This window comes from Arvicanthis niloticus, chromosome 2 (genome assembly GCF_011762505.2).
Source record: "Arvicanthis niloticus isolate mArvNil1 chromosome 2, mArvNil1.pat.X, whole genome shotgun sequence".
NCBI classification, from domain to species: domain Eukaryota; kingdom Metazoa; phylum Chordata; class Mammalia; order Rodentia; family Muridae; genus Arvicanthis; species Arvicanthis niloticus.
Window position 1 is genome coordinate 60,298,856 of NC_047659.1, and position 15,867 is coordinate 60,314,722.

Below are 15,867 nucleotides of genomic sequence, written 5' to 3' on the forward strand. Positions count from 1 at the left end.
ATTCAAAGTTGACTTTTCCATGAAGTGTTCTGTACTTTTAAATCAATCTATTACTAAAATACACATGCAAAGCAACAAACTTATTTATAAGTCTTTATTGTGAATATCAAAGTAAAGAATGAAGTGAAAAATAAGAATTTTCTTAAAACTGATGAACGATTCTTTCTTATTTTGCTCCTTTTCTTGATCACCTGTAGACACTTGGGAGCTATGACACAAGACAATGGCACCGAAGTCACTGACTTCTATCTACTGGGATTTGGAGTCCAGAGAGATATTCAATATGTCCTCTTCATTGTGTTTCTTGTTATCTATGTGACATCAATGGTGGGTAACACTGGGATGATCCTCCTCATCAACACTGATTCCAGACTTCAGACCCCCATGTACTTCTTCTTACAACATTTGGCTTTTGTTGATATCTGTTACACATCTGCCATCACTCCCAAGATGTTGCAGAACTTCATGGTAGAAGATAAAGCAATAACTTTTAAGGGATGTGTAATACAATTAATATTTATGCTATATTCGCAACCAGTGACTGTTATCTGCTCGCTGTTATGGCAGTGGACCGGTATGTGGCAATCTGTAAGCCCCTTCACTACCCTATAATCATGTCTCGACAAGTTTGTATTCAGTTGGTAGCTATTTCTTATCTCATGGGATCAATAAATTCTTCAGTACACACAGGATTTACATTTTCACTGTCCTTCTGTAAGTCAAAAATCAATCACTTTTTCTGCGACATTCCTCCAATTGTCACTCTTTCATGCTACAACAATGACACTAATTTTATGATAACTTTGATTTTTGTTGGATTTAACCTGACATTCACTGTGATGGTTGTTATCTTATCCTACATATACATCATGGCTGCCATCCTAAAGATGTTCTCTACTGAAGGGAGGAAGAAAACCTTCTCCACATGTGCCTCCCATCTGACAGTAGTCACCATTTTCTATGGAACCCTTGCTTACATGTACTTACAGCCTCATTCAGACAGTTCTGAGGAGAATATGAATGTGGCCTCTGTGTTTTATGGCACTGTGATTCCCATGCTGAACCCTCTGATCTATAGCTTGAGAAATAAAGAGGTCAAGGATGCTATAAAAGCCACAGGGAAAAAGTTCCTTAAATTGGATTTAAATTATTAAAATTCAGTACAACATATTTATTACTCAGTAGACTACTATCCATCTAGAATGTCCACAAACTATCACTGTAGCACACTGATCTTCGAAATCATGTCCAGAGATTCTTTCATCCCTAGAATATTTGAAAACATCTCACACTTCTGATGAGAAATATTCACAGAGATTATTCAAATACATAGGAGTAAATGTATATCAGAAAAAATCTTATTTCAAATGTATGTAAGTACATAGAAAATGCCTATTTGTGCACTGTCATTATCAAAATTAATGATTATTATATACTCCTTCTTTAAACAGCTCTCTAAATTATCTACAATCATTTCCATTGCCAATTCTGTTCAAATTATTGCAAACAATCTTAATGTTAATAAAACTTTCCTATCTATAAAACGTCTTTTTTATCCAAACCATCATCTCTGCTCTGTATTTACACATTTATTACTTTCCTTGTAATACTTGAAATACTTGAAAGTACTAATTTATGTTATTGATCATCCTCTTAACTTAATTATCCCCATCTTTGGGAAAGGAACTACTGGTGTCTTATTTTTCTCCAGCAGAGATAATTTTTAACTGCAGTCATCTAAAAACTTACTGGTAAATATCCACTTTAAAAGGTATATGAATCTCTTTTATTTAGATAAGTCACTATAAAGTACAGAAACTCAATGAGAATTCCAGTGGAACCAAAGAGCCCTTTAGTCAAAAATCAACCATTAGCAGAAAATCTGTAGTACCTTATTGTACCTCACATCAGTGATCTGACCATATGTAGAAAAACCCCACTGCAAAACAGTAGATTGTCACTCAAAGTAAATTGTTTTTCAGGAGATACCTTGATGAAACTATATGATATGCTTGCCATAAACAAATATACAAAACCCTAGCCATTTAATGTTTGTTAAGACAAAATATTCATTATTATACTTTCTATGTTTATTTCTTCTCAAGAATTTATTAGTTGTGCATTAATCTAGTTTTTCAAATTTTATGTGCAAGAGTAGTTTTGCCTTAATGTGCGTCTGTGCACCACTGGCATGTCTATTGTCTATAGTTGCCAAAAGAAAGCTTCAGATCCCCTGGAACTAGCACTGTGGGTAGTTACGAACTATCATTTTAGTGCTGAAAATCAAACCCAGGTTCTCTGGAAAAGAAACCAGCATTCCAAACTGTTAAGCCATCTTTTCATCCCCTTTTCATAGCTGTTTCAAAATCAATAAACAAAGCATGCACACAGATGAGTTGAATATGTCCATTGAGATAGACTATGTAGTACCTAGACCTCACCTACAACAGACTCATGATGGGAGATCATGATTTATGAGTTCCAACAACAGTTCTTGAATATTACTATGGATGTTCAAGTCTTCATTCAGAATTGAAAAGGAGGACATGAGTGGTCATTCAATAAAGTCCTTGATTTGTAAGCAAAATAACATGAGTCTTAATTCCAGTACTCACTTGAAAAGCTGAAGCCCTCCACCCACCACCACTCTTTGGGTACCACTCCACCCTGGGGCATCCAAGTGCGTTTCAAGAAATTATTTTTTCTTTAAAAAAAAACTTTTTCAACTATTAATCTAAGAAACTGCTCATTGTGTGCTTTAAAAATAACAATTTCTGGGTAAAGTAGAAAAGGCAGAACTGCCTGAGGTAGGCTCTCGGACCATCCAAGCTGCCCAGAAGAAACACCCAGAATGTTGTGGTGACAGAGATGCCTTTGAGTAGTCCTGCTTTTGTAAATAATCTCTCACTCATATTCTTATTAGCAACACCAATAAAGTTGTTGATTTACACAAGAGCTGAAATATAAATACACACAAGCACACACATGCACAAGCACATGCATGTATGCAGTGGTAAGTGTGACATTCATACCATAATCCAGTCTCTAGAATAGTAAAAATATAAATAAGAAATGGGTAATGGATCCAAAGAAAGTATTGAATCAGGGAAGTGCGTTCTGGTATTCTAAGTCTGGGGAATAATCTCCTTTGGCCTTATATACTGCCTTCTAAATACTTTAGGGGGTAAAACTTTCCCTTTCAAACTCACATTGAGACACTTCTTCATGAACATCATAGCCATCATTTTTTTCTACTAATACATGGTTTCTTAAGCTCCAAGAATAAATAAAATTTCTCTCTCTCTCTCTCTCTCTCTCTCTCTCTCTCTCTCTCTCTCTCTCTCTTCTCTGTATCAGTCCTGGTGTGAATCATTTTACTTTTTCAAGCAGCACTTCAAAATTCATCCAGCATCTATTCACTACCCACATCCAAAGCTGCTTTCCTATTTTTAAACAGATGCCCTTCGCTCTGTGTAAAAATTTCAGTCTCAGAGAGTCTTGGCTGCCATAACAAGCTACTATAGCCTTGGTTGTTTCTAAGCAGCAGAAATTTGTTCCTCACAAATCTGGAGAGTAAAAGCCTGAAATTAGGACATCAACTTCATTAGGTTCTGGCGGGGTTCACTTCTGAGATGCAAACTAAAAACTTCCCATGGTAGCTTTACCAGCAAAGGAAAGGAAGAGAGGGAAATAGAGCTTTTTAAATGTAATTTGTAAGGACATAGTCCTCATTCATTAGGGTCTCAGTGTTAAAAACCTTATATATACCCAATAACTCCACTTTCTTATTTATTTATTTATTTATTTATTTATTTATTTATTTTACATCTTGATCGCAACCCCACCCCAAATCTCTCCTTTCCTCCCAGTTCTACCCTTACAAATTATTCCTCCCTTCATTATACATTCCCCTTCTCCACAGAGAAATGAAATCCCCTCCCCACTTTGGCAACCACCCCACCCTGGGACATTAAGTTGGAGGAGGCCTAAGCACATCCTCTCCCACTGAAGCCTAACAAGGTAGTCCAGTTAGGGGAAAGGGATCCAGTGGCAGGAAACAGAGACAGCCCCAATTCCAATTGTAAGTAATTGTTCAAGCTACACTTCTGCTACAACTGTGTAGGGGCCTAGGACCAGCCACAGCATGCTCTTTGCTTAGTGGTTCAGTCTCCCTGAGCCCCCATGGAACCAGATGAGTTGACTTTGTAGGTCTTCTTGTGGTGTCTTTGATCCCTCCAGCTCACTCCAATTCTATACACCACTCGTTCATAAGACTCCTTCATCTAGTAAGCTACATCCAAGTTGTACAGAGAGCTCTGGGGATGCAGCTTTTCTAAGTCAGCACCCTCAGATTCTGTTTTATTACTTTTATTTCTTTTTTTCATGTTTTAAATGGTTTTATTCATTTCCTTCACCTGTGTTTCTTTAAAGGATTTATTAGTTTCATTTTAAAGGCCTCTATCTTATTGTATTTTCCTGTATTTCTTTGAGGTATTTATTTGTTTCCTCTTTAAAAGCATCTATCAGCTTTATAAGGTTGGATTTAAGGTCATTTTCTTGCTCTTCAGGTGTGTTAGAATATCCAGGGCTTGCGCTCTGCTCTGAAGGTGTTATATCACCCTAGCACTTATTGTTTGTGTTCTTATTATGGTCTTCAGCCTTCTGGTTGTCCCTGGATGTCCCTGGTGTAGTAGGTATCCAGAAATCAGGCCTAATCTGAATGTTCCTCATGGAGCAGGCCTCTAGTGGGCAATCTTGGACTGCATGCTATTGGTGTAACAGACTTGGATGTTCCTTTTGAGGTGGGCCTGGTGGAGGCCAGCAGTGTAGTTGTCAGACAATGAAGCTCAGGGGACAGCATGCAGTTAGCTCAGGGTAGCTAGACATGCCCTGAAGCATTTCAAATGAATTTGCAATCAGTATATAAAATGTGTCCATTGAAGTCACTATTGGGGGGTTATGTATGAAGAAAAAGGGCTTCTGTAGAAACTGTTTGTTCATAATGTATAGTTTTACTAATCTTTTTTAATGTGATTTTCCTGGCTAGCCAAAAAAGAAAACAAAAATATATGAAAGTAGAAAATGGTTACTTAGTTTATGATAATTCTACAAGGTATTCTGGTAAACTATGAAGTATATATTGTCCCTCATTTGGACAAGGCATGTAATCAACCCTCCTCCTCTCTTAGATGACTGTTTTGTGGATGTTAAAATCTCTATACATATATCATAATTACGATGATTCCTCTTCTATGGCATAAGAGACAGAAACTCACAACACTGGAAGGGAGGTGTCATAAAATATATACACATGGAAGGACAGACAAAATTATCTACTACAAATGCTCTCAAATCAAGTGCCAATTGGCTGTGGAACAAGACAGCAATTTTGTTGCTCTGCATTATAGAGGCCTAACCAATGGCACTAAGTACAAGACTGCTGAGTGATATGGGAAGTTGCTGTCTCTTGGGCCGAATTCAACGTGTGTCTGTCACTATATCTTCTTTGTGAGTTATTTTCAAGCTCTGATAAATAAGGTTATGTCCAGAGTTATAGTAGACACATGAGATTATGAGGCATCAAGTATATGAGAAACACAAGGGAAATTGTAAATATGCTAATCTTGACTCAATATTTGTTTAAAAAAAAAAACAAAATAAATCCTTGCATTCAAGTCGAAGTTTGTACTTCTATCAGCATTGTAATTGTAGTCATCAATGAGGAATGAAGAGTACGTTCATCTGCCCTTTCCTCTTCACTCAGTCACCAACTAAGCAAAGAGACAGAAACCCACAGAGGCAAGTTTCATCTGTGGCTATGAAGTTAAAGGTTTAATCATAAGAAACATAATTTAAACTCAATGTAAATTAAACTCACAGTCTCATTCCACAGAAAGTTACATGAAATATTCTAACATAATAGAGTACTAGTTGAATAAATGACTCTGCAGAGGGATACTATTTTACATTTGAGTTTTTGGAGGAACAAACAAAAAAACAAGCGTAAAGTTTTAAATGAACTTAAGTGACTAATGTGGTATTACAAAATTAATTCATGTAACATTATATCTGTTTGTCTTTAAATTTAGGATACAGATTTTCTGTTTTATAGAAGACTATGTTTTATTTTTACCAATATATGAACATTGATTTTATATACAACTAAGCATGGGATTATTTGGTATAGGTAAAGATGTTCAGATGTATTCATAAAGAGGAAAAAAGTCAGTGTTAACAATTTCTTGATCTCACTTTCTCCCTTATTTTTCATATTTCAAGCTATACTAAAAGATTTTTTTTACTTTTATTGATATTTTGTTTCACATCATACACACTAGTCCTGCTTATTTCCACATCCCCTCATAAGAATCTCCTGCCTGCTGTCCCCACTAAGCCCAGGAGTCCAGAGTTCTGCCATGTCCTTTTTGTGCTCCATCTTCCAGTCCACACACCCACTTGCTATTGAGGATATGCACTTGATGCCCTGGGCATCAAGCCTGCTGCCACCCTGGACAACCTGTATCAGAGGTCTTCTACTACCAGAGGTTATCAGGCCAGCCAATGTCAGAGACAATCAGATGACTAAAGCCAAGCCCAAAACACAATCAACAAAAGCCAGTAAAATATGGTATCATTGGAACCCAGCTTCCTACTATAGAAAGCCCTGGGTAACCTAACACATATAAAAAAGCAAACAATGACCTTAAATCTCATCTTATGAAAATGATAGAGGCCTTTAAAGAGGAAATAAATAAATACCTCAAAGAAATACAGAAAAATACAATCAGGTGAAGGAAATAAAACTGTTCAAAACCTCAAAAGGAGATTAGAAGCAATAAAGAAAGCATAATCAGAGACAATACTGTAGATAGAAAATCTAGGAAAGAGAACAGGAACTACAGGCATTATCAACAGAATAAAAGAGATTAAAGACAGAATCTCAGGCATAGAAGATCTGATAGAAGAAATTGATATATTGGTCAAAAAAAGCCCAATCTAAAAAGTTTCTAACACAAAACATCCAGGAAATTTGGGGCTCTATGAAAAGACCAATCCTAAGAATAATTGGAATAGAAGAAGATTACCCAGCTCAAAAGCCCAGAAAATAAGCTAAACAAAATCATAGAAGAAAACTTCCTTAACCTAAAGAAACAGATATCTATAAAGGTACAAGAAGCTTATAGAACACCAAATAGATTGGACCAGAAAAGAAAATCCTCCCACCACATAATAATCAAACGCTAAATGTAAAGAACAAAGAAAGAATATTAAAAGCCACAAGGTAAAAAAGCCCAGTAACCTATACATGCAGACCTATCAGAATTACACCTGACTTCTCAACAGAGACTCTAGGAGCCTGAAAATACTGGGCAGATGTCTTGCAAACCCTAACCACAAGAAATTAATCATCTAATAGCAAAACCAGAATCAGAGAATCAAACACACACAGACTCTCGCTCTCTTTTTCTCTCTCTTTCTCTCTCACCACCAATATCAAAAAACAGGATCTAATAATCATTGGTCATTAATATTACTCAACATCGATCTGCACCCAGGACATAAGGCTGTTCCACAACCCTCCTCACACAAATCCTGCCAGGAGAGAGCTGGTCTCCCAGGAGGGCTCTCACTCATAAGCTCAGAGGTGAGATCCAATAACTGTCCAAAGCAGGACAGGACAGAAGTGCACAGGGCACAGGATAGGTGGGGAAGCTGGGGACAAGATCCTTTCAGTCTCCATCTGAACCCCAGAGCTAACAGCCCTCCTCACCCAAACCCTGCCCAGGAGGGAGCTGGTCTAGCCAAGAGTGCTGACACACCTGAGACCACAGGCTTACAGGCCCAAAGGAGGGACAAGCTCCAGGCAGAGACAGCAAAACTAACTAATGCCAGAGATAAACAGATGGTATGAGGCAAGTGTAAGAACCTTACCAACAGAAACCAAGGCTACTTGGCATCATTAGAAACCAGTTCTACCACCACAGCAAGTCCTGGATACCCCTAACACACCGGAAAAGCAAGATTCAGATTTAAAATCAAATCTCATGATGATGGTAGAGCACTATACATTTTTATGTGTATGTATTTTTATACAGGAGAACACAGGTAACAAGGTAGAAGAACTTAAAAAGAAAACAAAAAAATCCTTTAAAGAATTACAGGAAAACACAAACAGGTAAAGAAATTAAACAAAAACATTCAAGATCTAAAAATGGAAATAGAAACTATAAAGAAATCACAAATGGAGACAACTCTGGAGATATAAAACTTAAGAAAGAGATCAGGAGTCATAGATGCAAGCAACGCCAACAGAATACAAGAGATAGAAGAGAGAATCTCAGGTGCAGAAGATACCATAGAAAACATTAACACAATGGTCAAAGAAAATGCAACATGCAAATTGCGCCTAACCCAAAACATCCAGGAAATCCAGGATGTAATGAGAAGACCAAACTTAAAGATAATAGGTATAGAAGAGAGCAAAGATTCCCAACTTAAAGGGTCAGTAAATATCTTCAACAAAATTATAGAAGAAAACTTCCCTAACCTAAAGAAAGAGATGTGCACGAACATACAAGAAGCCTACAGAACACCAAATAGATTGGACCAGAAAAGAAATTCCTCCCGTCACATAATAATCAAAACACTAATGTACAAAACACAGAAAAATATTAAAAAGCAGGAAGGAAAAAAGGTCAAGTTACATATAAAGGCACACGTATCAGAATTACAATAGACTTCTCACCAGAGACTATACAAGCCAGAAGATCCTGGGCAGATGTCATAAGAGACCCTAAGAAAACACAAATGTCAGCCCAGGCAACTATGACCAGCAAAACTCTCAATTACCATAGATGAAGAAACCAAGATATTTTATGACAAAACCAAATTTACACAACATCTCTCCACAAATCCAGCCCTATAAAAGATAATAAATGGAAAACTCCACCACAAGGACAGAAACTATACCCTAGAAAAAGCAAAAAAAAAAAAAAAAAAAAAAAAAAAAAAAAAAAAAAAAAAAAACTTCTTTTAACAAACCAAAATGAAGATAGCCACACACAAACATAATTCCACCTCTAACAACAAAAATAACAGGAAGCAATAATCACTTTTCCTTAATATCTCTTAATATCAATGAACTCAATACCCCAATAAAAATACATAGACTAACAGACTGGAAACATAAACAGGACACAAGATTTTGCTGCATACAAGAAACACACCTCAGTGAAAAAGACAGACAATACCTCAGAGTAAAAGGCTGAAAAAAATTTTTTCCAAGCAAATGGTTGCAAGAAACAAGCTAGAGTAGCTATTCAAATATCGAATAAAATTGACTTTTAACCAAAAGTTATCAAAAAAGATAAGGAAGGGCATTTCATATTCATCAAAGGAAAAATTTACCAAGATGAACTCTTAATTCTGAACATCTATGCCCCAAATGCAAGGCACCCACAAACATAAAAGAAAATTTACTAAAGCTCAAAGCATACATTGTACCTCACACAATAATAGTGGGGGATTTCTTTTTTTTTTCTTTTTAAATTTTTTTATTGGATATTTTACTTACACTTCAGATGCCATCCCCTTACCCCATTCCCCCCGCCTAGGAAACCAATAGTGGGGGATTTCAACACCCCACTCTCAGCAATGAACAGATCATGGTAACAGAAACTAAACAGAGACATAGTGAAATTAACAGAAGTTATGAACCAAATGGATTTAACAGATATCTATAGAACATTTCATACTAAAACAAAAGAATATAACTTCTTCTTAGTACTGCATGGTACTTTCTGCAAAACTGACCATATAATTAATCAGTGATAAAACAGACTTCAACAGATACAAGAAGATTGAAATAATCCCATGCATCCTATCAGATCACCATGGATTAAGGCTGGCTTCAATAACAACAAAAACAATAGAAAGCCCACATAAACATGGAAGCTAAATAACGTTTACTCAGTAATAACTTAGTCCATCAAGAAATACAGAAAGAAATTAAAGACTTTTTAGGAATCAATAAAAATGAAGGCACAACATACTCAAACTTATGGGACACAATGAAAGAAGTGCTAAGAGGAAAACTCATAGCTCTGAGTGCCTCCAAAAAAGAAACTGGAGAGATCATACACTGCCACCTTGACAGCACATCTAGAACAAAAAGAAGTGAATACATCCAAGTGGAGTAGACAGCAGGAAATAATCAAACTCAGGGCTGAAATCAGCCAAGTAGAAACAAAGAGAACTATATAAAGAATTAAAATTAAAAAAAGGAGCTGGTTCTTTGAGAAAATCAAAAAGATAGATTAACCCTTAGCCAGACTAACCAGAGGACAGAGAGACAGTATCCAAATTAACAAAATCAAATATGAAAAGGGAAACATAACAACAGAAACCAAAGAAATCCAAAAAATCATCAGATTCTACTACCAAAGCCTATATTCAACAACAACAAAAAAATGGACAGTTTTCTAGACAGTTACCAGGTACCAAAGTTAAATTGGGATCAGATCAACCATCTAAACAGTCCCATAACCCCCGAAGAACTAGAAGCAGTCATTAGTAATAGTCTCCCAACAACAACAACAACAACAAAAAAAAAGAAAGATAAAAGAAAAGGCCCAGGACCATATGGGTTTAGGCAGAATTCTATCAGATCTTCAAAGAAGACCTAATACCAATACTCTTCAAACTATTTCACAAAAATAGAAACAGAAAGAACACAACCTAATTGGTTCTATGAAGCTACAATTACTCTTACACCTAAACCACACAAAGACCCAACAAAGAAAGAGAACTTCAGACCAATCTCTCTTATAAATATCGATGTAAAAGTACTTAGTAAAATTCTAGCAAACCGAATCTAAGAACACACCAAAACAATCACCCATCATGATCAAGTAGGCTTCATCCCAGGAATGCAGGAATGGTTCAATATAGGGAAATTCATCAACATAATCCACTATATAAACAAACTCAAAGGAAAAATACCACATCATTTCAGTAGATGCAGAGAAATCATTTGACAAAATCCAACACCCCTTCATGATAAAGGCTTGGAAAGATTAAGAATTCAAGGCCCATACCTATATATAGTAAAAGCAATATACAGCAAACCAGTAGCCAACATCAAAATAAATGGAGAGAAACTGAAGCAATCCCACTAAAATCAGGAATTACACAAGGCTGCTCACTCTTTCCCTGACTATTCAATATAGTACTCAAAGTCCTAGCCAGAGCAATTAGACAACAAAAGGATGTCAAAAGAATACAAATTGGAAAGGAAGAAGTCAAAATATCACTATTTGCAGATGATATGATAGTATATTTAAGTGGCCCTAAAACTTCCACCAGAGAATTACTAACCCTGATAAACAACTTCAGCAAAGTGGCTGGATATAAAATTAACTCAAACAAATCAGTGGCCTTCCTCTACTCAAAGGATAAACAGGCTGAGAAAGAAATTAGAGAAATGACACCCTTCACAATAGTCACAAATAAAATACCTTGATGTGAATCTAACCAAGCAAATGAAAGATCTATATGATAAAAACTTCAAGTTTCTGAAGAAAGAAATCAAAGATCTCAGAAGATGGAAAGATCTCCTGTGCCTGTCGATTGGCAGGATTAATATAGCAAAAATGGCCATCTTGCCAAAAGCAATCTACAGATTCAATGCAATCCCCATCGAAGTTCCAGCTCAATTCTTTACAGAGTTAGAAGGAGCAATTTGCAAATTCTTCTAGAATAACAAAAAACCCAGGATAGCAAAAACTTTTCTCAACCATAAAAGAACTTCAAGGGGAATCATCACACCTGACCTCAAGCTGTATTACATACAGAGCAATAGTGATTAAATAAATAAATAAATAAATAAAAATAATAGAAAACAGCATGGTATTGGTACAGAGTCAGGCAGGTAGAGCAATGGAACTGAATGTAAGACCCAGAAATGAATCCAAATACCTATGGTCACATGATTTTTGACAAAGGAGCTAAAACCATCTAGTGGGAAAAAGACAGCATTTTCAACAAATGGTGCTGGTTCAACTGACCATGTAGGAGATGCATGTAGGAGATGTAGGAGACCATGCAAATTGATCCATTCTTATTTCCTTGTACAAATCTCAAGTCCAAGTGGACCAACGACCTCCACATAAAACCAGATACACTGAAACTAATAGACAAGAATGTGGGGAAGATCCTTGAACACATGAGCACAGGGGAAATTTTCCTGAACAGAACACCAATGGCTTATGCTCTAAGATCAAAAATTGACAAATGGGACCTCATAAAATTGCAAAGCTTCTGTAAGGCAAGGGAAACAGTCAATAGGATGAAACACCAGCCAACAGATTGGAAAAAGATCTTTACCAATCCTACATCTGATAGAGGGCTAATATCAAATATATACATCGAACTCAAGAAAGTTAGATTCCAGAGAACCAAATAACCCTATTTAAAGTGGGGCACAGAGCTAAACAAAGAATTCTCAACTGAGGAATACCAAATGGCTGAAAAGCACCTAAAGAAATGTTCAACATCCTTAGTCATGAGGGAAATGCAAGTCAAAACCATGCTGAGATTCCACCTCACACCAGTCAGAATGGCTAAGATCAAAAATGCAGGTAATAGCAGATGCTGGTGAGGATGTGAAAAAAGAGGAACACTCCTCCATTGTTGGTGGGATTGCAAGCTGGTACAACCACTCTGGAAATCAGTCTGATGGATCCTCAGAGTATTGGACATAGTACTACCTGAGGACCCAGCTATACCACTCCTGGGCATATACCCAAAAGGTGCTCCAACATGTAACAAGGACACATGCTCCACTATGTTCATAGCAGCCTTATTTATAATACCCAGGAGCTGGAAAGAACCCAGATGTCCTTCAACAGAGGAATGGATGCAGAAAATGTGGTACATTTACACAATGGTATACAACTCAGCTATTAAAAACAATGACTTCATGAAATTCTTAGGCCAATGAATAGAACTAGAAAATATCCTGAGTGAGGTAACCCAATCACAAAAGAACACACATGATATGCACTCACTGATAAGTGGATATTAGCCCAAAAGCTTGGAATACCCAAGATACAATTCACAGACCACATGAAGCTCAAGAAGAAGGAAGACAAATATGTGGATACTTTAGACCTTCTTAGAAAGGGGAACAAAATACTCACAGGAGGAGACACAGAGAAAAAGTGCGGAGCAGAGACTGAAGGAAAAGCCATCCAGAGACTGCCCCACTTAGGGATCTATCCCATATACAGTTACCAAACTCAGACACTATTGTGGATCCCAAGAACTTCTTGCTGACAGGAGCTTGATATAGCTGTCACCTGAGAGGCTCTGCTAGAACCTAACAAATATAGAGGTGGATGCTTGCAGCCAACCATTGGACTGAGCATGGGGTCTCCAATGGAGGAGTTAGAGAAAGGACTGAAGGAGCTGAACAGGCTTGCAATCCCATAGGAGGAACAACAATATGAACCAACCAGACCCCCCAGAGCTCCCAGGGTCTAAACCACCAACCAAAGAATACACATAGAGGGACTCATGGCTACAGCCACATATGTAGCAGACAATGGCCTTGTTGGATATCAGTGGGAGAAGAGGCCCTTGATCCTATGAAGGCTCCATGCCCCGATGTAGGGGAATGCCAAGATGGGGAATTGGAAGTGGGTATGGGTGGGGGAACACATTCATGGAAGCAGGGGAAGGAAGGATGGGATAGGGTGTTTTCAGAGGGAAAACAGAGAAATGGGATAACATTTGAAATGTAAGTAAAGAAAATATCTATCTTTTAAAAAAAGATTGAAGCAGCAAGCATGGGTTCTGTAAGGATCTGGACCAGGTCTTCTGTGTATGTATTATGGCTATTAGCTTGATGCTTTTGTGAGCCTGCTAACTATGAAAGCAGGTGTGTCTCTGACTTTTTGACCTGCTCATGAGACTCTTTCCTTCCTGCATTGTCCAGCTTCAGAGTAAGGGCTCTTGCCTTGCCATATTGTATTATATTTTGTTTTGTTGGATTTAATTGTTGTCTCTTGGAGGCCTTCTCTTTTCCAATGGAAGACAAAGTGGGAGGAGGGGGGGCTGGGCTTGGAAGAGTGTAGGAAGTGAAAATTGCCATCAGGATTTATTGTATTAGAGGAGTTATTTTTTAAAAGTATCTTTTACTAAAGAATGCTAAAATTAGATTGAAACTGTTGCTTAACTAAAATAAACCTGAAGACAATTTTTGAGTATCATTCACAGAAAGGAGCATGATTGCCTTACACAACCTATTATTGTACCTCACAATAAAGAGTTGTGTTTCTATTGAGTTCTATGAAGAACAGGGGCTCTTTCCCAAGAAGATTTCTTTGGCCTTAGAAGGGAAGAGTAGTTTGTTTGTAAGGAGTGATGTGATCATACTTACACTAATAAAAATATTGAATTTGGTGTCGTATAAAAAATATCACAACACCAATGAACTCAATCCACCAGTAAAAAGACACAGGCTAACAGACTGCATATGTAAACACAATCCATCATTCTGCTAGATGAGGGAATGCTGGATGAGAAGAAACACACTTCAGCAACAAATATAGCTATTACCTCAGAGTAAAGAATTCTAAAAAGGTTTTCAAAGCAAATTCACCCAAAAAAAAAGCTGGAGTATCTATTCTAATATCTAATAAGATAGAGTTTTAACCAAAAGTAATCAAAAGAGAATAGAAAAAGACATTTCAAGTCATCAAAAGAAAAATCCAACAAAATGGCTTCCCAATTCTGAACATCTCTGGCCCAAATGCAAGCGCATCCACATTTGTTAAAGAAACAGTACTAAAGATTAAATCACACATTGAACTCCCCATATTAATAGTGGGAGGCTTCAACACTACACTCTCACCAAGGTACAGGTCATCAAAAGAGAAACTAAACAGAGAAATAATAAAACTAATAGATGTTATCTACCAAATGGGTCTAACAGATATGAACATAACATTTCACCCAATGAAAAAGGATTATAAGGTCTATTTATTTATTTATTTATTTATTTATTTATTAGATCTTTTATTTACACTTCAGATGCCATCCCCTTTCCCCATTCCCCTTCCTTAAAAAACCCTATCCCATGCCCCCTTTTCCTTTTTGCATTTATACATTTTTTTTAGAAATGTTAATCATAGTCTTTATAAGTTTGGTATTGTTCAATCAGAGGTGTAACCCACTACCCAACCTAGATATAACAACTATCTTTGACTGGTGGAGATACATGAACATCTGCCTCCCTGTCTCCCCCCTCTTTCTCTCTTTTATCACCTAGCTTCTCCTCTCCTTCTTCTTCTCCTATTCTTACTCCTTTTCTTCCTCTCAGTACTCCTCCCACCTTAGCTCCTCCTACACATCACCCTTCCTGTTAAAATGAAATTTTTCTCTCAAAATACAATTAGAGCATAATTATGCCAATTTGTACCAGTGAGGTACAAGATAGTCTAATACCCAGTCCATTCTTTTGTTGACTAACCAGCACCTCTGTCATCTATCCTAACTAAAACATTTAGTTCTGAACCTGGCTTTAGGATGAATGTCAGCTGACGACCATCCACTCAAATCTTTTCTCTCAAAGTAAATAGCTATAAGTTTTCAACCCCGTCAGAAATCCAGAATGACTGAGTTAACTATAATTGTGGGAAGCACAAAGCATAGCTTCTCAAACTTAGCCAATTTATAGAGACCTCTGAACACCTGGACACTCGCTCTACTTCAAAACGTTGGAGCATCTGTTCTTCTGCCTTCTGGCCCAGGATCATCTGACAGACCTTAGTGCTGCAGAATTATTAAGGGCTGATTACTCTGTCT

General features: G+C 37.0%; 1 pseudogene; it reads left to right on the top strand.

Moving 5' to 3' along the window:
• The first annotated feature begins 210 nt into the window (after positions 1 to 210).
• Positions 211 to 1,219, top strand: LOC117704502 (olfactory receptor 5AK3-like; annotated as a pseudogene).
• The last annotated feature ends 14,648 nt before the right edge of the window (positions 1,220 to 15,867 follow it).